We start from the raw sequence: 26,379 nt of genomic DNA on the forward strand, positions 1-26,379 counted from the left end.
TTGTCAAGAGATTCCAAAATGTCTTTTGCTTGCATATGGAATATTCGATGGGGGCTTGTGGCACAATTGTACCAATTTTGAGCATGGGCAAAAATACTTGGTCACTGCTAACCACATCCGCCTCATAGTTACCTATGTTTCGTAGCATCATTTGAACCCGGGCTTATCCATATGCAGCTACATGTAGACACAAGAATTCTCTTACATCTGAACTGGATACTGTATTGCACTCCTAAGACTTGATGTTGCACCATCATATGCACCATATTATTGAAAGCACATCATATGCACCATGTCATTTGAAATGTTGTTCTCATATCCATATGAGAATGACCTTTTTAATGAACAAGGCTAATTTAGGGAAAGATCCAATACAGAGATCAGAGAGGAGAAGTGAAGCATTGAAATAAAGCTGATGAAAGCAAATACTAATTTTACTGCAATCAGTTTAAACATTTTAATTTGACAGTATAGTGCTGTTGATATGTTTCTGCAGGTCTCTCGTTATTCAGTAGCATTTTGTTCACCGTCCATGTTGTGAAATTTTTTAGGTTTCCAGGCAAGGAGAGCTGAGGAATACAAAATGTGCTCTTTGATTCCCAACTGAGCTGATCTCACTCACTTCTGATCTCACTCACTTCAAGGCATAGTACATGGCTGCAACCTTGCATTATCTAATCTCAGTCAGGGTACCAGCTATTTCAAACTCGACTGGCATGCAAATTGGAACTTGCAGTTCATTGTAATGCCGAATTCTTTTTGTGGTTGGACTGTAACCCTGACCGAGTATGTGTACTCTATATTCTTGCCCTTGACATGCAAGTGCTGGCCGCCTAATGGTAAAGTTGGTGAACCTGCATCCACCATTTGCTGATAAAGGTCTGTAAAAATTCTCATACAATAGCATTGTATAATACAAGCCAGTGATTTCAAATATCAGGAGCACATATTGTATTTGGATTTTCTAAAACACAGCAAGGAAAAGAAGAAAAAAAAAAAAATCAAAACTTTGTGCACGAGGTTGCATTTGATACAATCAGACTGAGCGCATAGAAGTAAACCAGATTAAGGCGGCAAACTGGAGCCTCGGGTTGACTGACTATTATTAGTTGGTATTTCATGAACCGCAATGATTCTTACAAGACAGGCTTGATTGCTCACTTGCATGTTGCATGGGCCTCCTCTCTGTCATGGTGTGATAAGTTGTTCGTGCTTGATGTGGTCAAGGGACCAACATTGCTGCTGTCATGTCCATCAGTTGCTGCGAAATTAATGGGTAATTTGATGTCAAAGTATCCAGCAATGCAATACCTGAAAAACAGTTTTTTTTCTCCTTCTGGATGTACTCTCTCTTTTCTGCATCTTGTATTAGGATCCTAATTTTATTATTTTCAGAGCTAAAGGGTCTTGTTGGCTGGTTAGTTACTCTCTCTTTTCTGCATCTTATATTAGGATCCTAATTTTATTGCTTTTAGCGCTAAAGGGTCTTGTTGATTGGTTAATGATGCGTCTCATAACCGACCACAGCTGATGTGGTAGATTGACCAATGGAAGCTTGCTGTGAAGTCTCTAACCAATTAATCAAAGTCCATCATGTGGCCAACCTCAAAGGTGCATGGAGAGTCTAAATTTCAAACTTTCCTTGCAACTGGCGGTAGCTTGGGCATGACCGAGAATGATTTCCATGGTCATATGATGAACGAGCAAGATGCATGAGCAAAATGCTTGTGCATGATATTCAGGATGCATGATTGATTACCCAAAATGATTGATGCATGCACTAGATTTCCTCGGCATTAGGTGCCAACTTTCATCTATGTAAACAATTAGGGGACGGCTGGTGTAGGGTGATCATCTTATGATCAAGGATGATTTAAGTGGAGGTGATGAGATCCTTTATACCATGGTGATTTTAGATGATGGGAATCTTAAGTTATCTCCACTCAAATCACTATCTAACCTGGGGATGGAATATCTATCTTTAAAATTAGGAATCAAGATCATTCTAAGGTAGTGATATTGGGCAAAAATTTGACGACAAAAATACCCTTGGTCAAGTGAAAAATTAGTATATCAATATATTGTTAATATATTAATATTATATATTATATTTATGATATGTATTATATTATAATCTATTATTACTGATATTATTATCATATTATCATTCAATGATTATTTATATTATAGTAGAAATATATTATCATACTTTATATTTATATTATGAAATTATTTAATATATGACTTCTATTTGCTTTATTTTTCTAATCAAAATAAATAATGGTATTAAAAATAATATATTATAAGTATAAATAAAAATATTAATTGTATAATAAAAATTAATATATCTTTGTAGGGTTAATAATTTATAAAACTAATATTATATTTTTATGAAAATATTAATAATTAATATGTTGATAAATATATTAATATTTTATTATAATATATTTTATGTGATTAATAAATATATGTCTATGGAATATATCAGGGATAGTTTGGTATTATATAGTTAGTGATTTTGGATTCCCATGAAATATCAAATAAATTACTCATGGATGTTTAAGAACTTTTAATCATTAGAATATAGCATACCAAATGCGGTATCTTAGATCATCGGGGATTAAATTACCTCGGGATAAGGATCACTAGTGATCTAAGATTATCTTGTAATTTTATTTGGATCACTAAATGCGACTTGAGAGTTTGTCTGACTTAGGCATTAAAGGGCCTTTGTCGGATATTCTTCAGCAGCAGGATTTGTCTTTTCTATTTCAGGTTAGATCCAGTATCAGAGCGAAGATCCGAACAAGATCTCCACTATTCACCATCACCTTTGGAGTGATTGCCATGGAAGCCATCATCGTCCGAGTGCAGCAGCCATCGAACCATCACCCTAAACACGGGCCGTGATCATTGGTTGATCTTCATGATCTAAATGGCTGACCATCCAAGCACTCACAAAGTCCAGTCAACTTCATAGCATGATCGGATCAATTTTCCACCGTAATAGGTTGGCACTAGAGGAAAGATCCTGATCCCATTATTGGAGGTTCCACCAATCGGCATATGATTTGCAACCATAAGTTGTGAAGAATGCAAGTAGCACCCTCAACTTCTCAGTAGGTAGCACCAATAGTTCTTTGCAAGCCATTGAAGGGCTCCACCTTTTCTAGAGACATAGGTAGCACCAGTAGTTGATTGTTGAGTAGTTTCAACTATTCATGCAACATATTTAGGCACTGACCATAGCCTTCCAAAACTGCAACAAACAGCCACCAACAACCAGGACCAGACTTGCGAGTTGAGTGATCATAGTCTCGATGTAGCCAAGCCATCATTCCCCTCCTTGAAGCATGGGGCGGGCTTAGCAGAACGATCGCTCCTGCCTTAGGATGGACACTACATAGCCACCACTCTCATCCATGAGCTTAGGATGAGATAGGAGGTGTCAGTAACCGAGCTCACAATCTCGAGAGAGATCGATGCCATGCTATTTCTCCCCCTACCAATTAGAGAGTCTCCAGGAGGGAGGCCAACCTCGATCACAAGATAGAGAAGATTGACCACCGCCTTGAAGCTTTGAGGCACCACCATGCTGAGCTTTGGAATGACAATGATTTCATCATTGAGCCCCCATTCTTGATGAGAATGATGGAAGAGCCACTCCCTCGATTCAAAATGCTAAAACTCATGATGTATGATGGGACTTCTGACCCTTTGGATCACTTAAAGAGCTTTAAAGCTCTCATGATGCTCCAAGGGGCCATTGACTTAGTGCCATGAAGGCTTTCCCAGCCACTCTTCGGAGAGTGGCTTGTTTATGGTTCATTGGGATCTAGATGAATTCTATTCACTCTTTTGAGTAGTTTGGCTAGATGTTGGCAGCTCATCGTTTATGGTTCATTGGGATCTAGATGAATTCTATTTACTCTTTTGAGTAGTTTGGCTAGATGTTGGTAGCTCACTTTATGAGTAGCGGAAAGTAGAAAAGAGGATCAAAGAGCATGTTCGCCATCAAGCAGTAAGAGAACGAGTCCCTCAAGACTACATTAGCTACTTTAATATATATACTCTTGAACCACTCGATCACAATGTCCGCCATAAGAAGTGAGTTGAAGTAGTCTCAATACCTCTTTTTCTTAGAGAAAAGTTTTCCAAGGGATTATGCTAAGCTTCTTGCCCGAGCCAACAAGTATGTCAATGTAGAGGAGGCTATGGCGGCTTGTCAAGGCTCAGCCGGGATAGGCCCAATAAGAAGAAAAAAAATAGGTGGGCTTGGGAGAAGTAAGAAGAGCTTGACAAAAGGCCCAAGAGGAATGTGGAGAGTTCCTGCTGACCAAGGAGCCTACCTCGGAGATAGAGATACATGATAGAGATACAAAACTAAGGCTATGTGAAATGGCCTCGGAAGATGAAGCCAATAGTTTGGAAAGATATAAATAAATTTGCAAGTTCCATCGAGACTATAGGTACGACATCGAGGATGGCCTACAGCTTAAGAACAAGATTGCGTGTGGACCACAGCTTGTTTTGGGCTTTTGTACTTGGGCTTTTGGGCTTCTTTATTTGGCTTTGGGCCATGTAACCTCTGTGGCTAGTATGATTTGCTTTCTTCTGCCAAAGATAAAAAAAAAGCATTAATTTTTTAAAAATAAAAATAAATTAATCTACAAATTGATGCTTTTATTGATATGTTTATAGTATTTATCAACCTCCCAATTTAAACTTTGCTTGTCTTCGAGTAAAGAAAAAAATGAGACATATGTACTGACTCGTCTAGATATGTAAGTTATACCAGACAGTTCTAAGGCCAATTGATATTCAGTCAGAGAATTAACGAAATATATCATTGGAATATTAATTCCGTCTCATGTGGTGGTTAAGTAGAGAACATAAAGTTCTAAAGCTTTTTCTTGACCGACTCTCCCCTTTAGATCATCTAACTCTAAGATGGATCGTACCTTCATTTATTTATTATTATTATTATTATTATTATTATTTTATTTTTTATATATAACCAGTGCAATATTTTAATCTCTTAAGCTTTCTGTCTAACCCTTGTAATGATCTTTGGGCCAATGGCTCTCTAACCAGTTAGCTTCAAAGTATTAGGTGTAGAACATCCTTCGGACTTATTGACTTGAGTTAAACAGGCTACGGATTAGGACTGACTGTATGACAGAATTTTTTATATTTTTATTTTTTGATACGAGACTCAATGCTTACTTAGACGAAGATGTCCAGTTACTCGATGGAACAATATTAAAAACCTGTCTAACTCTTCTTTTTTTTTTGAATAAAGAAAAAGAAAACTCTTGCACATATCACACTTGTCCATAAGAAGTAGCTTCTTCTTGGTAGGAGTGGCCAGGAGCACTTAGAAATTGGTTTGTTCTCGATTTAACAATTTATTAGGTCTCCTTAATAATTGAGTCCTCAATATTTCAAAAATTGTCTATATCGTTAATCAATCATTAATTAAAATGCCTGATTAGCTTCAAATCGAGACAAAATCAGATACATAAGACTAATTATTATCATATTCGAGGATTTAATTAATTTATTTATCCCCACCTCCTAACTTAATTTTTATTGTCCTCAATGGAGTAAGAAAAAATAAAATAAAGATATATAAATAAGATAAGGAGAGATGTTACCTGACTATATCTGCTCTGAAGTTGAAAGTGATCCAGGGTGAAAGTGGATTGAAAATATCATTTCGAATCTTCTAGTGGAGTAGTTTTGTGTTGGAAATAGTATCCCAAGCCAATCGTCAGCCTGTTGACGGTTGTGCTCATTTTTGTATATGTACATGAATTATGAATTAATAAAATTTATTTTGATATTTTTTATCACAAAATATTTCATCTTCTAATGAACTCCTATGTTGTGGTGAAGTCCTTAGGACTATTTAGACTCGACAAAGGAGGATTTATCATTTAGTCCTTAAATCTGTTCGTGACTAAATGATACGTTGTTACCAAGGATGACAACGTTTATCAAGCATAGGTCGTTGTGTGTCATATAGGTTGGTTGTCCTCTTAACCAATGAGTGTGGAATACTGGTATGGCATACAGGTGAGATGTAAGGGTACATCTGCACTGAACGTGACCGACTCTGGAGCTATTTCTGCTGTCAAGATTTGCTCCGATGGAATATGGGTATAAATGTCCCTTCGACCTAAGACCGCCACGGTGACTTGCAAGCAACTCATTGCACTTAGGCACTGGACTACCTGAATTTCTAATTCAGTGACGGAAGGCTGCTGGGTGTAGTCAAGTACTTGACTTGTCTGTGCGTGTGTCAAGATGGGATTGACCACTCCAGTTTAGGAGCTGTATACAGTCGTGTTTCAATTTAGCAAAATATTGGCCAGGGTAGTCCTTGTGAGGAGTCACAGGACTATTTAAGTTGAGCACGATTTGGATGATCTAATCAGGGTTGACAGTTTAACCCTGAGTCATCCTAAACACAAAGGTCAAAAGGATGAATTATACAGTAACCATATTCACGTAAGTTCTGAGTGTTGCAATTACGACCATTCGACCTATCCGATCGTCGGGTACCATTGCTAGATGGTCACTTCGATTAGTACAGGAATTAGTTCCTGTGCTACCGGCTTAGGTTCGAACCTGCGGGGTCACACACATTAGAGGTTCCTATCTGATCTGATGGCTGATGAAGAGTTCTAATGCTCGTGGACTATGAGTCCTACATGTTTGGGACTCTATGATCGAGAATCAGGTTCTCTGATCATGAGTCCCACACATTTTGGATACTGAGGTCAAGAGTCTCACTGGTTTGGAACTCTTCGATCAGGGTTACATATCGATGAATTCTGATGCCCGATTACCTATCGAATTTGGACTCAATATTTATGAGAGATTTAATTAATGATTTGATCATTAATTAACTCAATTTGATTGAGTAATTATTTTTGGATCAAGTCCAATTAAATTGGATTCAGTTGGGTTTGACCCGATTAGGTTAAGAGTTGACCTAATCGTCGAGATGGTTTGGTCCCTGATTTGATTAGGATTTTATTAAGCTTAATTAAGCCTAATTTAGTTGGATTTAAATTAGTCTAATTGCGTCTTACTTATTTGGTTCAATTAGGTTGGTTTAAATAATGAAACCACCTTGACCCATTCTCCCTGCGCCACCTCACTTCCACTGCGCCCATTTGAATTCACGAGAAGGAAGTTCTCATGAATTTTTTCTCATGCAAAGTCCTCCTCACGCCCTACTTTAATACGCCAAATGAGTGGATAAGAATGATTGGTTGGCCATTCAAATTCAAAATAAAGTTTGAATTTAAATGAGCAACCAATCTTAGCGCCTTGACCTTATCTCTTTTAATGCCCCATTTATTACACGAGAAAATGCTTCTCATGAAATCACTCACGCACAAATTAAGCCATGCCCTCCTCTTCTCACGCTCTTAGTGGATAGGAATAAATTGATTTCCATTTGAATTCAAAATTTGATTTGAATTCAAATGTGCAATTACTCATCTTATCCTTTCACGTGGATAAGACGTTTGACATTGTTTTAAAAGGAGGAGAAGAGTGGGCATGTAAAGAAAAATTTTGGAGAAAAATCTGGGCGTGAGGAATCCTTGTGTGCCAGGTGAAGGTTATATCCTTTCGAGAGAAAAAGAAAGAAAAGAAAGAAAAAGTGTGCGCAGGGTTTCAGTGAGTTCTTCAGGGTTTCAGTCTGGAGTTCGAAAGTGAGAAGGTGAGCTACGAGTGTCGTGAGCCCATCAAATTTTAGAAAGATCTTCAACATCCTCTCAAGCACGTCTGCTGACGATCTGGAGCATCTAAAGAATCAGCAACATCGATCGAAGGAGTTGATCAACATCAGCCGTCGAAAGGACTCTACAACGAGCTAGCACTCGTGAGGAGTCGATCAGATCGGGAGCTTCGTGTAGATGATCCGCAGAGGCAGACATGCTGTGTGGCTACATCACGATGATCAGACTCTCCGACGGTGATCAGATTGCGGTGATCTACTACCCGCACAAAGGTATTGTGTTCTGAACATATTACAGTAAAGTGTTTACTGTTTAAATTCGAATTTCAAATTTAAATGAATGCGTGCTATATATCATATTTAGATCCTAGTATAGAATAAATTTTTATTAATTAATTAGATTAATTAATAATTTTTACTGTAAAATAGTGATTTTGAAAAAATTTTAAAATTATCATTTTACCCCTGCACTGAATTTTCTCACTTCAAATGGTATCAGAGCAAGGTTCTAAGATATGATATATATATTTACATGCGTAGATTAAGTTGTAATCTAAAAGTTTAAATTTAAAATTTAAAATTTAAAATTAAAAATTTAAAATTTAAATTTTGAAAGTTGTTCGAAATTCAAAATTCAAAAATTTGAAATTCAAAATTTGAAATTTAAAATTTAAAATTTAAATTCAAAATTCAAAATTTAAAATTTGAAATTTAAAATTTAAATTTTGAAATTGATATATTTAGATATACTTGATTCAAGTAGCAAGTAATCGAATTGGGTTGGTTGCCATGGCCGTCCGGTCATAGGAGATAAGTAGGGTTTAAAGGCCCTCTCTTCCATTCGATGGGATCTCCTATGGTGGTAGGGGTGCCGATGCGATTATATCCCATGCAGATGAAGTAACGAAAGAATATTTATGATTTATTTTGATTGAGTTATTTTCTGTTATGTAATTAGCAATAGGATTACTATTTATGAAATGAGTCAACATATTTGGTGAACAGAAAATAAAACCTTTCAAATTTGAAAATTATTTTCGAAATGCCAAACCCTGACTCATCAGTCCAAATACTTAATTAAAAGAATTAAATGTTGTCTAGTAGGTCTAGAATTATGAATTAAGACCTAAGACAATTGCATAAACTTGTGGGTCATTGGGTTAGATGGATTAGGTCCATAATTGGGTTAAACCTAAGGTTAGCTTAAAGAAATGGACTAAATTAGAGTAATTGGTCAAATCTAATCAAAAATTGAATTCGATTAGGTCAAGGATATTCTAGACTCAACTCCAATAGTTGTAGTTGAATGGGTCCATGTTTTTAACTAGACCAAGATGGACTTAATTCATGGCTACGCGGTGGAACCCAATTTACTAAGTTGATCAAATTAAAACTAATGAACCGGTTGGTGTCTAAGGTAAGTTTGGCAATTTGACCAGTGGTTTTTAAGCGGGAGCTACTCGCAATGATTCGATCTCTGACGAGTTAATGACATATCTCCACCACTGATCTCACTTACCTGGCCAACCTGGTGAATTAGGTTTTGATTAGATCACTTAGTGATTAGGGCTCACCCATGTCATTAAGCAAATCAGTTTGACTGATTTAGGTGCTCTTAATGCTGGCTTAATTAAATCCATTTTTAATCTGACTTTGTGAAGTCAGTGGGAGGATTGAAATTGGCTGGTAATTTATCTTCTCATCTATTCTTTAATAAAATCTTCAAAAATTATTAGGTCCTAAAAATGATTAAGTTATATTGATAACTAAATCATAGCCTCCCGTTAAGTGAGTGATAATGAGTCTATTAGTTTAATAATCATTGGAGGCCCAAAGACCTGGTGCTTATTGACTAATGAAATTATCATTCATAATATGATAATTTGGTTTGAGTCTTTCTGATGGTGGTTAGGTTGACCGATCAAAATCGGGCTTGATCATTTATTGATCCGATTCACCAAATCAAATCATGTTAATGGTTGGACCTAACCAGATTTTTTCAGTGGAGGCCAAAGCCTACTGATTAGATTCTGGGGCAAAATTAATTACTAGAAGTTGTTTAGAGAAACAACTGGTTATGAACCTACCCATAGACGCACATAGGTTGACCAACCAAAGTTGGGCTCGTGTGTAGTCTGTGTGGATTCTAGTACCCACTAAGAAATTAAAGTAATTTCTCGAATTGGAGGTTGAGGCTACCAATTCGTAAAAATATCGGGAGAAACTTTAGACTAAAGTTCAAGTCTTTAGTATTAATAATTTATGTACTAATATAGGTCTGGTTTTTCTTTATGCAGCTATGGCCACTACCCTGTCGCTCCGGTCATTATTAGATAATGACAAGCTCATGGGACCTAATTTCGATAGCTGGTATCGAAAATTAAAAATCATCCTTGAGCATGAGCAGATCCTTTATGTAGTAATGGATCCGACACCTGAGGAGCCAGCCCTGAACGCTAGAGGGACGATCCGAGACACTTACCAGAAGTGGCTCAACGACCGCACCACCGTCCGGTGCATAATACTGGCGACAATGAATGATGAGTTCAGCCGCAGGTTCGAGAATGTCCAGCCACAGAAGATGCTTCAAATGTTGAAAGACTCTTTTGGCACGCCTGACGACGTTGAAAGGCACAAAACTAGTTGTGCCATTTTCAATGCTCGGATGAGGGATGGAGCCTCAGTCACTGATCATGTACTGTACATGATCGAAATGATTGAGCACCTAAGTAAACTGAGTTTTCCCCTGCACGAGTAGCTCAGTAAGGATGCGATCCTTAATTATTTGCCCAAGTCCTTCCTTCCCTTCCTTACTCATTTTCGAATGACAAAGCCTGCAGTGAACTACCACGGCTTGTTGGGGTTGCTGCAGAACTTTGAGAAGGACCACTAGCTCCATAAGGAGTCGGTGAATATTGTGGGAGGGTCTTCTTCTGGTCGTCGATCCTTTAAGAAAGGGAAGAAGAACAAGAAGAAGAAGAATAAGAAGGTGCAGCTGCATGTTGGGACGTCTGCACAGGGTCAGACCAAGAAGCGCAAGCCCGACCAGAGCCAGGCGGAGTGCTTCTTTTGCAAGAAGTAAGGGCACTGGAAGAGGAACTGTCCTCTATACATTGCCTCACTGGACCCGAATAGGTCAAAAAAGAAGCAAGGTACTTATATGATAACACCTTGCAACTTTTCTATTTGTGATACTACTGCCTGGGTATTGGATACCGGAAGCCCTTATCATATTTGCAATTCGATGCAGGGTCTGCAGGTCAGTAAAAGATTTGATGAAGGCGAGAGGTTCCTGAACGTTGGAGATGGAAGCAAAGTTTCAGTTCTAGCATTAGAAATCATGAACCTTGTAATCAATTCTCGAAATGTAATTCTGAGTGAATGTCACTATTGTCCAAGCTTTTTATTAAATATTATTTTTGTAGGCCTTTTGGCCATGTACGGTTATCAATTTTTAATAAAAGAAAACGTTTGCAATATCATTTTGAATGGTGTTACAATGTTTGTTGGACAACTTAATAATGAAATTTACTTTCTATCACAACCTGTTAATGTGGTTCAAACCTCCGGTAAACGCTCTAGAATAGATAATATGTCAGAAGTCTACCTTTGGTACTGTAGGCTAGGTCATATCAATAAGAACAGGATAAACATGTTGGCTCAAGAAGGAATTCTTGAAGTAGGTGATTGTGAATCACTTCCAACTTGTGAGTCCTGTCTTCTTGGTAAAATGATCAAGTCATCTTTTACTGAAAAAGGTGAGCGAGCCAGTGAATCTTGGGTCTGGTACATTTTGATGTATGTGGACCCATGAGCTCAAGTGCAAGTGGTGGATATTTCTACTTCATAACCTTCACAGACGACTTATCGAGGTATGAGTATGTCTATTTAATGAAGCATAAGTCAGAGTCGTTTGAAATGTTCAAACTATTCCAAAATGAGGTAGAAAAAAAACTGGAAAGTGTATTAAAACTCTTCGATCTGATCGAGGAGGTGAATACCTTTCCAATGAGTTTCTGACATATCTTGAGGAGAATGAGATTCTCTCTCAATGGACTCCTCCTGGAACACCACAGCATAATGTGTATCTGAAAGGAGGAATCGGACCTTGTTGGACATGGTTCGATCCATGATGGGGTTTGCTGGTCTGCCGATCTCCCTCGGGGATATGCCTCGAATCGGCTTGTTACCTTCTAAATAGAGTTTCGAGTAAGTCTGTAACCAAAAGCCATATGAGATATGGATAGAACGTAAGCCAGTACTCTCGCACCTTAGGGTTTGGAGGTGTTCGGCTTATGTTAAACGTTTAATTACGGACAAGCTAGGACCTAGGTCTGACAAGTATAATTTTATAGGATACCCAAAAGAAATCAAAGGATATTATTCTACCTGACTGATGAGCAAAAGGTGTTTGTCAGCCTTAAGGCAATCTTTTTGAAAAAAGAGTTCCTTGGTGAAGGGACTGTTGCCTCTAAGGTCGAACTTAACAAAGTTCGACAGATGAAAAAACAACACAAGTTGCTGAACCTGAATCGAATTTGATTAGATCAGATCCAGAGCCCATTGTTCAAGCACTCATAAGGCGATCTGATAGAGTACCACGTCAACCGGACAGATACTATGTTTCTTGGTCCGAGACGACGATCCTATCAAACTTGATGAAAATGATGAGGATCTGATCACCTACATGGATGCAATGCAGAGATACGACTCTGAGAAATGGCTAGAGGCCATGAAATTCGAAATGGAGTCTATGAAGGTCAACGATGTGTGGACATTGGTTGACCCACCCGAAGGAGTAAAACCCATAGGGTGTAAGTGGGTCTTCAAGAGGAAGAGGGGCGCAGACGGAAAGATGGAAACCTATAAAGCCCGTCTGGTTGCCAAGGGATATCGTCAACGTTATGGTATAGACTATGACGAGACGTTTTCTCCTGTGGCAATGCTCAAATCCATTTGGATTATGCTTGCGATAGCTGTCCATCTGGACTATGAAATCTGGCAGATGGATGTAAAGACAGCTTTCCTAAATGGAGAGCTGGATGAAGAGGTGTATATGATACAACCTGAAGGATTCACATCCACTGATGAGTCTAAGGTGTGCAGACTACAGAGATCTATTTATGGACTTAAGCAGGCATCCCGGAGTTGGAACATACATTTTGATAGGACGATCAAGATGTATGGCTTCGTTAAGAATGGAGAAGAGCCCTGCATTTATAAGTGGGCTAATGGTCCAATAGTGGTATTTTTTGTATTGTATGTGATGATATTCTCTTAATCGGAAATGATGTCCCTGCATTACAGAGAATAAAGATTTGGCTGTCGTCACAGTTCTCCATGAAGGATTTGGGAGAAGCTTCCTAATCCTAGGGATAAGGATCTATAGGGATAGATCTAAAAGGTTGCTTGGTTTATTCCAGTCTACGTACATAGATACTATGCTGAAGAGGTTCAGCATGAAGAATTTCAAGAAAGGCTATCTATCGATAGGCCATGGAATTTCTCTCTCGAAGAGGGATTGTCCGACAACACCTCAAGAGAGAGAGCGTATGGGTAGGATTCCATATGCTTCGTAGTGGGATCTATCATGTACGCCATGACATGTACACGATCAGATGTGGCATACTCACTAGGGGTAGTGAGTAGATACCAATCTGATCCAGGAGAGAATCACTGGAAGGTTGTTAAAACCATCCTGAAGTATTTAAGAAATACTAAGGACTAGTGCTTGTTTATGGTGAATCAGACTTGAGACTTATAGGGTTTACAAACTCTAGTTTTAGTCTGATCACGATGACAGCAAAAGTGTGTCGAATTTATTTTTATCTTAATGGTGGGGCTATCTGGTGGAAGAGTTTCAAGCAACACACAGTGGCTGATTCAGTTTGCGAGGCGGAGTATGTCGCTACATCAGATGCTGCCAAAGAAGCGGTGTGGCTGAGAAAATTCATCATCGAGCTAGAAGTAGCACCCTCCCTTGTTGGTCCAGTTTTGCTATACTTTGACAGCTCTGGAGCCATTGCTCAGGCGAAGGAACCCAAGGCACACCAGCGGATGAAGCATATTCTGCACCGCTATCATCTCATCCAGAAAATTATGGATCGAGGTGATGTCGACCTTCAAAGATCGACGGAAAGGAGAACCTGACCGACCCATTCACTAAAGCCATTGTGATGAAGGAGTACGATGACTACAAGTCGAAGATGGGTATTAGATACTGCACCGATTGGCTTTAGGCCAAGTGAAAGTTTGTTGGGAATAGTGTCCCAAAGCCAATCGTCAGTCTGTTGACGGTTGTACTCATTTTTATATATATACATGAATTATGAATTAATAAAAATTATTTTGATATTTTTCATCAAAAATATTTGATCTTCTAATGAACTCCTATGTTGTGGTGAAGTCCTCAGGACTATTAGACTCGACAAAAGAGGATTTGTCATTTAGTCCTTAAATCTGTTCACGATCAAATGATACGTTGTTACCAAGGACGACAACGTTTATCAAGCATAGGTCGTTGTGTGCCATATAGGTTGGTTGTCCTCTTAACCAATGAGTGTGGAGACACTGGTATGGCATACAGATGAGATGTAAGGGTACATCTGCACTGAACGTGATCGACTCCGGACTATTTCTGCTGTCAAGATTTACTCCGATGGAATATGGGTATAAATATCCCTCCGACCTGAGACGCCACGGTGACTTGCAAGCAACTCACTGCACTTAGGCACTGGACTACCTGAATTTCTAATTCAGTGACAGAAGGCTACTGGATGTAGTCAAGTACTTGACTTGTCGGTGCGTGTGTCAAGATGGGATTAACCACTCCAGTTTAGGAGCTGTGTACAGTCGTGTTTCAATTTAGCAAAATCTTGACCAGGGTAGTCCTTGTGAGGAGTCACAGGACTGTTTGAGTTGAGCACGATTCAGATGATCTAATCAGGGTTGACAGTTTAACCCTGAGTCATTCTAAACACAGAGGTCAAATGGATGAATTATACAGTAACCATATTCATGTAGGTTCTGAGTGTTGCGATTGCGACCATTCGACCTATCGATCATCGGGTACCATTGCTAGATGGTTACTTCGATTAGTACAGGAATTGATTCCTGTGCTACGGCTTAGGTTCGAACCTCGGGATCACACACATTAGAGGTTCCTATCTGATCTGATGGCTGATGAAGAGCCATAATGCTCGTGGACTATGAGTCCTATGTGTTTGGGACCCTGTGATCGAGAATCAGGATTCTCTGATCACGAGTCCCACACATTTTGAATACCGGGGTCAAGAGTCTCACTGGTTTGGGACTCTTCGATCAGGGTTACATATCGATGAATTTTGATGCCCGATTACCCATCGGATTTGGACTCAACATTTATGAGAGATTTAATTAATGATTTGATTGCTAATTAACTCAATTTGATTGAGTAATTATTTTTGGATCAAGTCCAATTGAATTGGATTCAGTTGGGTTTGACCCGATTAGGTTAAGAGTTGACCTAATCGTCGAGATGGTTTGGTCCCTGATTTGATCAGGGTTGGGCTTAATCAATTTCTGATTTGATTAAGATTTTATTGAGCCTAATTAAGCCTAATTTAGTTGGGTTTAAATTAGTCTAATTGGGCCTAACTTATTTGGTTCAATTAGGTTGGTTTAAATAATGAAACCACCTTGACCCATTCTCCCTGCGCCACCTCACTTCCACTGTGCCCATTTGAATTCACGAGAAGAAGTTCTCATGAATTTTTTCTCACTCAAAGCCCTCCTCACGCTCTACTTTAATGCGCCAAATGAGTGGATAAGAATGATTGGTTGGCCATTCAAATTCAAAACAAAGTAGAGCAACCAATCTTAGCGCCTTGACCTTATCCTCTTTTAACACCCCATTTATTACACGAGAAAATATTTCTTATGAAATCACTCACACACAAATTAAGCCACGCCCTCCTCTTCTCACACCCTTAGTGGATAGGACTAAATTGATTTCCATTTGAATTCAAAATTTGATTTGAATTCAAATGTGCAATTACTCATCTTTATCCTCTCACGTGGATAAGACGTTTGACATTATTTTAAAAGGAGGAGAAGAGTGGAGCGTGTGAAAGAAAAATTTTGGAGAGAAAATCTGGGCGTGAGGAATCCTTGTGTGCCAGGTGAAGGTCTATATCCTTCCGAGAGAAAAAGAAAGGAAAAAAAGAAAAAGTATGCGCAGAGTTTCAGTGAGTTCTTCAGCGTTTTAGCCTGGAGTTCGGGAAGTAAGAAGGTGAGCTACGAGTGTCGTGAGCCCACCAAATTTCAGAAAGATCTTCAACATCCTCTCAAGCACGTCTGCTAATGATTAGAGCATCCAAAGAATCGACAGACATCGATCGAAGGAGTTCGATCAGCATCGGCCATCGAAAGGACTCTACAACGAGCTAGCACTCATGAGGAGTCGATCAGATCTATAGAGGTCAGACATACTGTGTGGCTGCATCGCGATGATCAGACTCTCCCGACGGTGATCAGATTACGGGATCTACTATCCGCATAAAGGTATTGTGTTCTAACACATTACAGTAAAGTGTTTACTGTTCAAATTTGAATTTTAAATTTAAATGCATGTATGCTATATATCATATTTAGATCCTAGTGTAGGATAAATTTTTATTAATTAATTAGATTAATTAATAATTTTTACTGTAAAATAATAATTTTGAAAAATTTTAAAATTATCATTTTACCCCTGCACTGAATTTCCTCGCTTCACTTTTTCCATAAAACCTAAAGAAAAAAAAATAAAAAAATTGGGTTGCCTCCCCATAAGTGCTAAGTTTAACGTCTTCAGTCGGATGTTATGAGGGAGTCTCACCTATAATCAACTTGGGTATGTCCCTTAGGATTTTAAAAAGATGGACCAATCAAGAGGTCTTGTTATCATGGCAATAAAACATCCATGGAATACTTTACGATAATTAGTCCGAACCAAAAGAGTATATTTGGCAAGCATGTTGCACCAGAATCTAGAGATATTAAAGTCAAGAAGGGATGGTATTTGCTGGATTGAGATCGAGGGTGGTGGTTTAAAAATTACGTTAACTATAGTCTGATCTATCCCAATCCCTGTCTCGGATATGATATATTTCGGCATAATCTCTTTCTGATCTAAAATCTGATATTTTTTAAATTAACATTAAATCTATCTCTATACATCTTTTTAGTGGTGCAGATAGATTTTAGAGGCGGTCCTCGAAAATAGTACTGAATATGGAGAAATCAATCATAAAAATCTTAAAATCATTATCCCTCATATCAGCAATATCCTATCCGATTGTTTCTTTATGTGCTTTTAGAATATTTACAAGTTGGACTTCCTGGTTAGGGATCACTGGTAGAATGTCAGTAGGTACGTTAGGAAGTGGCTTCTGTTCTAGAGCAGTTGATGATTCTGATAACGGAGCTATTAGGAAGTTAGATGATGGCTCATATTTTTTGATCTAAAGTGGGATGATTTTGGGATAGGACGTATCTACTAGATCATTTATTTCTATAATATACCTGTCTACATCAAAATCGTCTATCCCAAAATAAGTTAGATAGGGATCTAACGAATCCTGAGGGAGAATTATGGGTGTAGCTTTCTTTATTGGGTTATTCATTTGTGCTCCTTGAAAAGTCTCAATTAATTCTATCATTTCATCAATTTGTCCTTCCTTCTTATTAAAAAGAATAGATGATTCTAAGGCACTTGGGAATGGGACCATAGGTAAGTAGGGTGATGATGGAATTGGTTCGTCTCACTATTCTGATTCTTTTCTATATGTTTATACCTTAGTCGAATTATCTGTGTTGATCTTTTTGGTTGTGTAGGGTTGTTCTATGATCATTTTATTTTCGAGAGTCATAATTGATTGTTCAAAAAAAATTATAGGGATATTAAAACTTCTAGCCATGTATTGTTCCTCAGGATCACTCTCGAGTTGACTAAGCAACTATTTTTCCTCCTCCCTATTAAATGTGATCGCTAGCTACTTGATTTGGGTTCTAGTTCGAAGCAAAGGATCTGATGGCTAAGTTCTAGCCTATCTAATAATTGCTGAAATCTATCTTCAAGAGTTGGGTTATAGTTAGTTAGAGAAAGTTGATATTGTGGGTAGGACATATCGCAATAAGATGCATCCATGAATGTAGGTCCTTATGTTATTGGGGTAACTATTGGTTATGTTTTTCATGAAAAATTTGGTTAAGCTCCTCAGTCTAAATTATAAGCATTAAAGTATGGGTTATTTTCTAGTCTGTAGGTCATTTGGATTTGATCTTAATGAACTTGCTCATATATAAACTCAGAAAATTGATGTGGGCTGGGCATTCACTTACAAAGTGAGTGGGGCTTAAACATATTGCACAAACTTATTGCACAGAAAGAAAAGATGGAGAGGGAGGATATTCGATAGCTAGTAGGTGATCTAATTTATGGAATAGCTCACCCACTCTACTGTAGAGATTCATATTTCCAGCATGAATCTAATTTATCGGATTATTCCAATTGTTCTGATATGCAATCAGGGGTTTAGATCAGAACAATCCTCTTCTAATTATTATTATTTTTTGGAAGAATGAGAAGAGGGATGAAGAGAGAGAATTCTAAAGATAAGAGTTTAGAGGATTCTAAATTTAAAAGATGAGTTTGAAGAATATATTATTTTATTGTTAGTGTTAGTCGCAAACAAGTTGTACACAGAATATATGCTAAGTAAAGCTAGACAGCTTCTAACTGTGCGAAGGTCGCATTCGAGCACTCCAAGTTAGAGATCAGCCAATCAACTAGCCAGATAAGTGTAAGATCGATGAAAGATTTTCTATACTTTCCAATGTTCGTTAATTAGAGAACCATCTTTTTTCGAGATCGTCCTTAAATCACTTTCCTAAACATTAGTTAACTGCCTAATCTAATCCAACTCTTAGGATTTCTTATCTTAGTGAGCTTGAAAATTTTTAGGGGTCAACATCTAATTAATTTTAAATGAAGATTTAGGTCAATGCAATATGAAGGATGGTGATTTTTGGGCTAACGAAAGATAATCAAATCTTCACCTTATCTTGTTTAATTAGGTTAAGTGCCCATAAATCAATTATGTAAAGATGCAATGCAGACAAACTAGATGTCCAAAAATGTTATTATATATTTTTTATTTTTGATTATGCTATATTAGTAAAGTATTATGAGGTATATATTTTTTTTATAAATTTATTTATTTATTTTTTTAAAAATAGTACATAAAATTAAGAATAAAAGATAATTACGTAATCTATATAAAAGACAAAGAATCTAATCTACTTGAAAAGTAGGAAATCATTAATAATATAAAGCAGTAAATTATTCTAAGCTATAAAAAGTAAAAAATTCTAGGAATATAAAGCGTAAATTACTTATGCAAAATAAGATAACTATTTAACTATGCAAATAAAATAATCTAGCAAGAAAGCAATACAGCAATATAAGGTAGAAATAAGCACTAAAATATTATTATTATTATTATTTTCTCTTATGCTTTGTCAACACAACCATGCCAATGATCTCTGGCAACGGTGCCAAAATTAAACGCTTCGTAGGCGATCAAAAATAAACATAATTTACTATTATGTAGTTAGAGTGAATCAGAGTGTATCCATAGGGATCAGAGGGTTGAGATACAATTAACTAAGTAAAAGAGAAAATTTAGATTCTTAAAAGTTGATAGTATTTTAATTAAAACTAATTAACTTAAGTCATAGGTAAAATTGAGAGAAATATATAATGAAAATGATGTCTTCAGATTTTTAGATGATTATAGACATAAATTTTGGTATTTGCTCTTATCTAAGCAATTAAAATTCATAATCGATTAGGAGTCTTACAAATAAATCCTTAGTATAGGCTATCTTGTCGAGTACGAACCATATCCTATCAAGATCATGGCCCATCTTACAAGCTATCTAACGATAAAGTTGCATAGGTCTTAATAGGTTATGTAAATATGAAATCCTAGAGTAGGTTACCTTTGCTAAGCATTGACCATATTCTGTCAAGATCATAATCCATCCCACCTATAGGTAATTTATTCAGGAATCAAGCATAAAAGAAATTGAATAGAACTTAAAAGCATTTTAGTAATTACAGAGAATAAAAAATAAATACTTAAAATTATGTAAAGACATCTGTACTCTCTTACAGATTGCACTTTGGCCAAGCATGGCTCGGATTGGATGTATCTTCTGAAAAATTTAGAACTCTATCACAGCACCTCTCTTTCTGAAGCATTCTTCTCCTTCTCCACTCTCCCTATCTCTCAAATCTAAAATAAAATTAAAAAATAAATAAAATAGCTTCTGTGGCTGCCTACTGCCTCTCCTCTTGTTGCCCACGGCTTCCTTTAAATAGAGCTCCAAACTGCATCCGAAACCCTAGCCACGTGTCTTAGGCCGCATCCATTTCTAAACCACTCACGTCCCACGTACAGCCGCATGCTCGTGTGAATGGACTCGCTTGTGTCCGCCTGAATGCACGCTCATCTACGTGCGTGCCTGTGACCGCACCCATGCAAGAACCATGCCAAAACCCGCGTTCAAACCCACACGCTTGCCTCGCGTGACCGCCCGCATCTGCGCACCCGCTTGCGACCGCGCCTACCAACTCGCCCATGCACCGCGACAAACACCAAATTCCACTATTCCCATGCACTGCACGTGAGCCTGGCACTCATTGGTCCATGCACCGCACAGTAGACCGTGCATTGTTCAGTGAGCCGCTGTGGACTGGTTCGATTTTTTTTTTCCTTCTGTGAGCCGCGTGTTGACCGCGGCTTGTTTTGGGCTTTTGTACTTGGGCTTTTGGACTTCTTTGTTTTGGCTTTGGGCCGTGCAACCAGTATGATATGCTTCTTCTGCAAAAGATAAAAAGGAGCATCAATTTCTAAAGAATAAAGGTAAATTAATCTATAAATTGATGCTTCTATGGATATGTTTATGATATTTATCAAGTACGTCAGTGTGTATTTTGATGATCCATGAGAATGGGGCAATATTGATTTGGAGCAACTCATTTCTCAGCTATATGAATAACCAATGCTCGGGCAATTTAGATAAGCCTAACTCCAAAGAGGCGGAGAATGGACGACGTCATCTCATTCTCGAAGTCTTGCAAATTCCTCACGATGGTGCCGTTGTAGTTTCCTTGACCACCACTAACTTCCATGTAAAATGAATTTTAGTGGGTGGTGGAAGCTCAATGGTTGTGTCGTTTCATGCGGCTTTCCATAAAATGAACTTACCTATTGAGTGACTGAGGAGGATCAACTCTCCTCTGATCGGGTTCTTGGGAGATCTAGATCCTATGGAAGGCATGATTTTCCTAGTCACCATGGGACAAGCATTGAAGCAAATGGCTGTGATGCTGGACTTTCTGGTCATCAAAGTTCCCTCGGCTACTGTTTTGGGAGTACCCTGGCTAAACATCCTGTGCACTGTCATTTCCACCTACCTAGTGATGAGGTTTCTAACTGGAAGTGTAGGAGAGATCTAAGGTGACACCGCTATGCGGCCACACTCCACAGGAAAAAGCCCATGGAGACACTTCCCATTAACACCCTTGACACTTGAGAGAAATAGAAACGGGGAGAACTGGCCAAGGAACTTCTTTTAGTCCCTCTTGAAGAAGCGGATCCAAGTAAGATGGTGCGATCGGGGCCCACCTCGATGAAGTGGCCAAAGCTTGGCTTGTGGACTTCCTCCAAGCTAATACCGATGTCTTTGTCTGGTCAGCCTTCGACATGTTGGGGATAAGCTCTGATATGATCATTCATAGGTTAAGTGTGGACACGATGTATAGGCTTATTCAGCAAAAGAAAAAGAGCTTCACCTACATGGAAGCTCTTTGGGGAGCTTCCATAGGGACGACACCTCCGCTCATTAGACGGGACATCCGATGGCTTTGATTTGCAAGTCTACGTGGTTAGGAAGTTACTTTGGGAGTTTTTGCAGAGGTAATACCTCTTGTCGTTCGATGAACCATTCAATGGCCCTGACGTGCAAGCCTACAAGTTCTTTAGGGAGAATCTGCAAGGGCAACACCTATTCTATCGAATGAGCCATCCAACAGCCCCAACCTGCAAACTTATGTAGGTAGGAAGTTCTTTGGGAAGCTTCGATGGAGGCAGCACCTCCATTTTACCGGCCTCCAAGCCGAAGACTCGGCAAGCTAACCAACCTATCTACGTTGGGATGGCTTAGATTGAGACACTAACGTTCGTTCTACCAGCACCCAAGCTAAAGGCCTGGTGAGCTAGTTGACGCTTTTAGGGTGTAGAAACACCGACTGGTATGGCGGTTGAGCAAACAAAGTTTGCTGACCAAGAGGTCTCAACGAGCTAAATCTTGCTGAAATCTAGATAAACTCGGCATGTTGGGCTCCTTGACCTCGCAGACAACAATGCAACTCTCGGATCTTGATAGCTCGGAGCTCAAGCCTTCGGGTATGATGCTTCTCTAAAAGCTCGAGTCGCCACCTGGACTGAGCAAACCCGAAAGTGGGGGTCAAGGCCTTGATGATCTCCCAGCGACATTTAAGTAAAACCAAAAATGGGGGCCAAGGCCCCAACAACTCCTCGATCACGAGCTCACATCATGGCGCCCAGAACGGCCGACCAAATCATCGGGGATGATTGCGTACTACATTGACCAATAATCTAGCTCGGCAAAATTGCATACATCACATAAATTAGAGCAAAAAGGAAGTAAAAAGTGATGAGCAGCTTATTTATATTATAGTAGAAATTATTGCCTGGACCACACCTAGGTAGACCAGCGCAAATCTTGGAGCATGTGCATGGCGGACAACGCACAATCGGGGATTCGTGAAATAGAAGGGTTAATGTGGCGTGTTATCCACCGCGGGATTTGGGTGGTCTACCAGGGCGTGGTCCAGGCAATAATTTCCCCTTCTCTGGGCATCAATTTCTTGGTGTTTGGTTAAATGTTTCCCCCTCTTTCATGCTAAAGTGCCCCTACTTCATTAATGAACAGTATTTTGCCAAGGAAATGATAGATTCATGTAGCCTCTTACTGCAAGGTGCGTCATACTGTATCTTAGTTTTTCCAACCGATCTTTCCCGCAGAACAGTGCAAGTTCACCTGCATAGCTCTCCAGATATTATTCATCATGAATCAGAAGTTTAATCAGGCATGCACCTTTATTTATATCTAACCAAACTTCCATCTTGCTATCACTCTGGAGTGTCATATTTAGTGGAAAAAAAAACATATGGTCTCCCATTTTGTGAACTTACATCCACTGCTAATGACTGTTTTGATAAATATTAAGATTCAAAATTTAATTAAAATCATAAGCCAAGAGAATTTGAAGTTATTTATGCAATAATGACGTGTAATACTATCAGATATCAGATATAGAAGAATTCTTTCATCATTATCAACAAATATTAAGGCCATGCCGTATCAAATCATTATACCCACCCGCAAAAATATTCAAACCATGCCACATCAAATTGGTTAAAAGAATATATATATATATATATATATATATATATATATTCTCAAAACATGATATCTAGGTGGAATTCATGATATCAAACCAAAACAGAGTCAAGATTGTACTTTCAATCATCTTCCCACAAAATTTTTCAACATGTCCAGAACTGTCTCAACAGAAAAAGAAAAATATAAACAGGAACTGAAGAACATGAAATCCTCATCAGCATCATCCCACTATATAATCTTCCTTCTTCATTTAGGTATGACCTGTAAAATAAAAGACAGAAATTTATAAGTCAGGCTGCAGTTATATATTGATGTAATGTAAGCTTTCATTAATTGCATTCAAAATGTTGAAATGTTAAGTATGTTAATTGAAGGCAATGCCATTCTTGTACCTACTGCACCCCCAGCAGTTTTGTAGCTCTTATATTCTCCTACCAATGGCTCATTATACACCATTGGAACCATGGGCTAATACTTCCCAAAATTCTTTTCCTCGAATACACGCCCCTGGCATCTGTATTTGGATTCTTACTTAAAAGTATGCCCTTCTGCTACTGGGGAGCTGTTCCCCTAGGACATAGCAAATATATCTTGCAACCAGCCTAAAACTGAAATCTTGCCTTTAAATTTATGTATTGATATGGAAGGAAGATGCAAGATATAATTCAAGTCTTTTTCTGCATATATACCATCAAATCATCCTGTTTGTGCACAGATACACCTTCAACTAGATTATTGACCAACAGTGTGAATAAGTTATTGTTTAAAATGTTGATGATTTTATTACCCTTTTGCATTGGAACAAATTATATAAAAACATAGCCCTTTTCAACACAAAAGGAATGTATATGTTAATGGTTATTAACACAAAAGCGTTAATTAGTGTCAAACGAAACTCAAAATGGTTACTTTTAACAGTTTTATCCAAAAATCTAATAGGAGGAGCATTCATGCAAAAACAAGATGAAGTGAGGGTTATACATGCAAATAGTATTTTCAGAGAGTAAATAGCAATAAGCTATATTTGCAAGGGACAGACACACACATATATACATACATACATACATACATATATCTATAGATATGTGTGTGTGTGTGTGGGTATGTGTATGCATGTATGTATAGGTATATGTATGTATGTATATATATATATATACACAAGAAAAACCCATAATTTCAAGAGCACAACAACAAGATTTCTACCAAAGGAGTTGTATTTCTTCTGCTCATTGAACTGTCCTTTTCTCTTTTTGTATGGGCATCCCCACAAATTCACAGATAGTATCAGTACTCTTTTAAATCAGAAATGTGAAATCCAAAATAATAAAATATTAGTGCATTGATGGTATGAGAACTAAGGACTAAGAAGCGGTGAAAGCTTGCCATGAGAAAAAGATCCGTACAGTAGAAAAGAACAAAGATTTGGATTTAAATGTAATACCAATTACCTATATGTCGCTGAAATGAGAACCAAATAACATGAATCTTCAGGTTATGGTTTCCACATCATAAACACTGAGTTTTTTTCATTCAGTTTGAGTTCTTTTTGAAGTTCAACATTTAAGGGTTGCCAAGTTCAACGTACTCTTTGTGGACTGAAGGGAGAAAAAGAAGGGTTCTGGTACACGTGAAAAGATGGGATTGCAAAAAAGAATTCTGCAAATAGGCCTGATCAGATTCAGGATTCTGTTGCTTCAGGGAATGGATGCTGTCTCCATTCAGGAATGAACTATCTAATGCTGGCTAGGGGCTGATATTTTTCATTTTTGCTTATCGTTATTTGGTTTGAACTTCAATCTATGTCTTTTGGAAGAGATCCCTTTGAACAGTTTTAGGTTTTGTCCAATGAAAGCTAAATTCTGAGAGTTGTTTATTTCGGTCTAGGCTCTGCTTTTCCCCATCCTCTACTTCGGCTTTTGGGCCTTCAATCTATTTCAGATGTCAATGATACTTGAGGTACATGGATTGATAGAATATGTAATGATGATGGAACATACAACAATAATATGAGAAACTATATAAAACAATGGCGCAGTACAACTTTTTCTCACAAACTCTCTCTTTTTTTTTCTAATCTTTGATACCACTTCACCACTCCATACATTCTACAACAACCACCTATTTATAGGTATAAGAAATGACCTTTTGACTCCCCTAATAAATTTATCATTTAGACTTTCCATGTGACTCTTGGATTTTTCATGTGACTCTTGATTTTTGCCACTTCAATTAAGTTTACAAAATGACCTTTCGATTTCTTCAAATACATTTAATATTTGCTTTTTCCAACACCCTCTCTTATGCTTAATTGTTCTTTCTTCATCATGCCAAGAGAACTTTTAAACTTGGTGAAGAGCTCTGCTCCTAATGGTTTAGTGAATATGTTGGCAACTTGATCTTGTGTCTTCACATACAGTAGCTCTACTTCTTTGTTCTTCACATGTTCTCGGATTGAAAGAAAACGCACATCAATATGCTTGCTTCTTTGATGATACACCGGGTTCTTTCCTAGTGCAATAGCTGACTTGCTATCAATGCTTATCTTGGTAGGTTCCTTTTGCTCAAAATGAACTTCCTTCAGCAAGCTTCTTAGGCATATAGCATGTGATACACATGCGGATGCAGCAATATATTCGGCTTCACATGTAGAAAGAGTAACAATAGGTTGCTTCTTTGACATTCATGAAAAAGCTGCATCTTTCATAGAAAATACAAATTCGGAAGTACTTTTTCCGATCATCCATGTCTCCAGCCCAATCACTATCCGAATAGCCGACAAGTTTCAAATTACTATGATGAGAATAAAATAGTCCATCAGTAATAGTACCTTGGATGTAATGAAGAATTCTCTTCGCTGCCTTCCAGTGCATTAATTTGGGCTCCTCCATGAATTTGCTGACTAGGCCGACTGCATATAGAATATTCTACCTAATACATGTCATGTACCTCAGACATCCTACCAAGCTTCTATAGAGAGTAGGGTCCACAATCTCTCCTTCATCTTCTTTTGACAGTTTTGCTTCACAATCAACGGGGGTGCTTATAGGGTTACAATTTTTCATCTTGAATTTCTTCAAGATTTTTTTGGCATAACCTTTTTGGGA

General features: G+C 38.0%; 1 protein-coding gene across 1 annotated transcript in view; it reads left to right on the forward strand.

The window, feature by feature from the left end:
* The window catches only part of LOC105053476 (chromatin modification-related protein EAF1 B), a 36,993-nt gene extending 35,572 nt beyond the window's left edge, over nt 1-1,421 (forward strand). The window contains 1 exon segment of the mRNA XM_010934658.4: nt 552-1,421. The gene's annotated coding sequence lies outside the window, so the exon portion shown is untranslated.
* The last annotated feature ends 24,958 nt before the right edge of the window (nt 1,422-26,379 follow it).

Source organism: Elaeis guineensis, chromosome 10, assembly GCF_000442705.2.
Source record: "Elaeis guineensis isolate ETL-2024a chromosome 10, EG11, whole genome shotgun sequence".
Lineage (NCBI taxonomy): Eukaryota > Viridiplantae > Streptophyta > Magnoliopsida > Arecales > Arecaceae > Elaeis > Elaeis guineensis.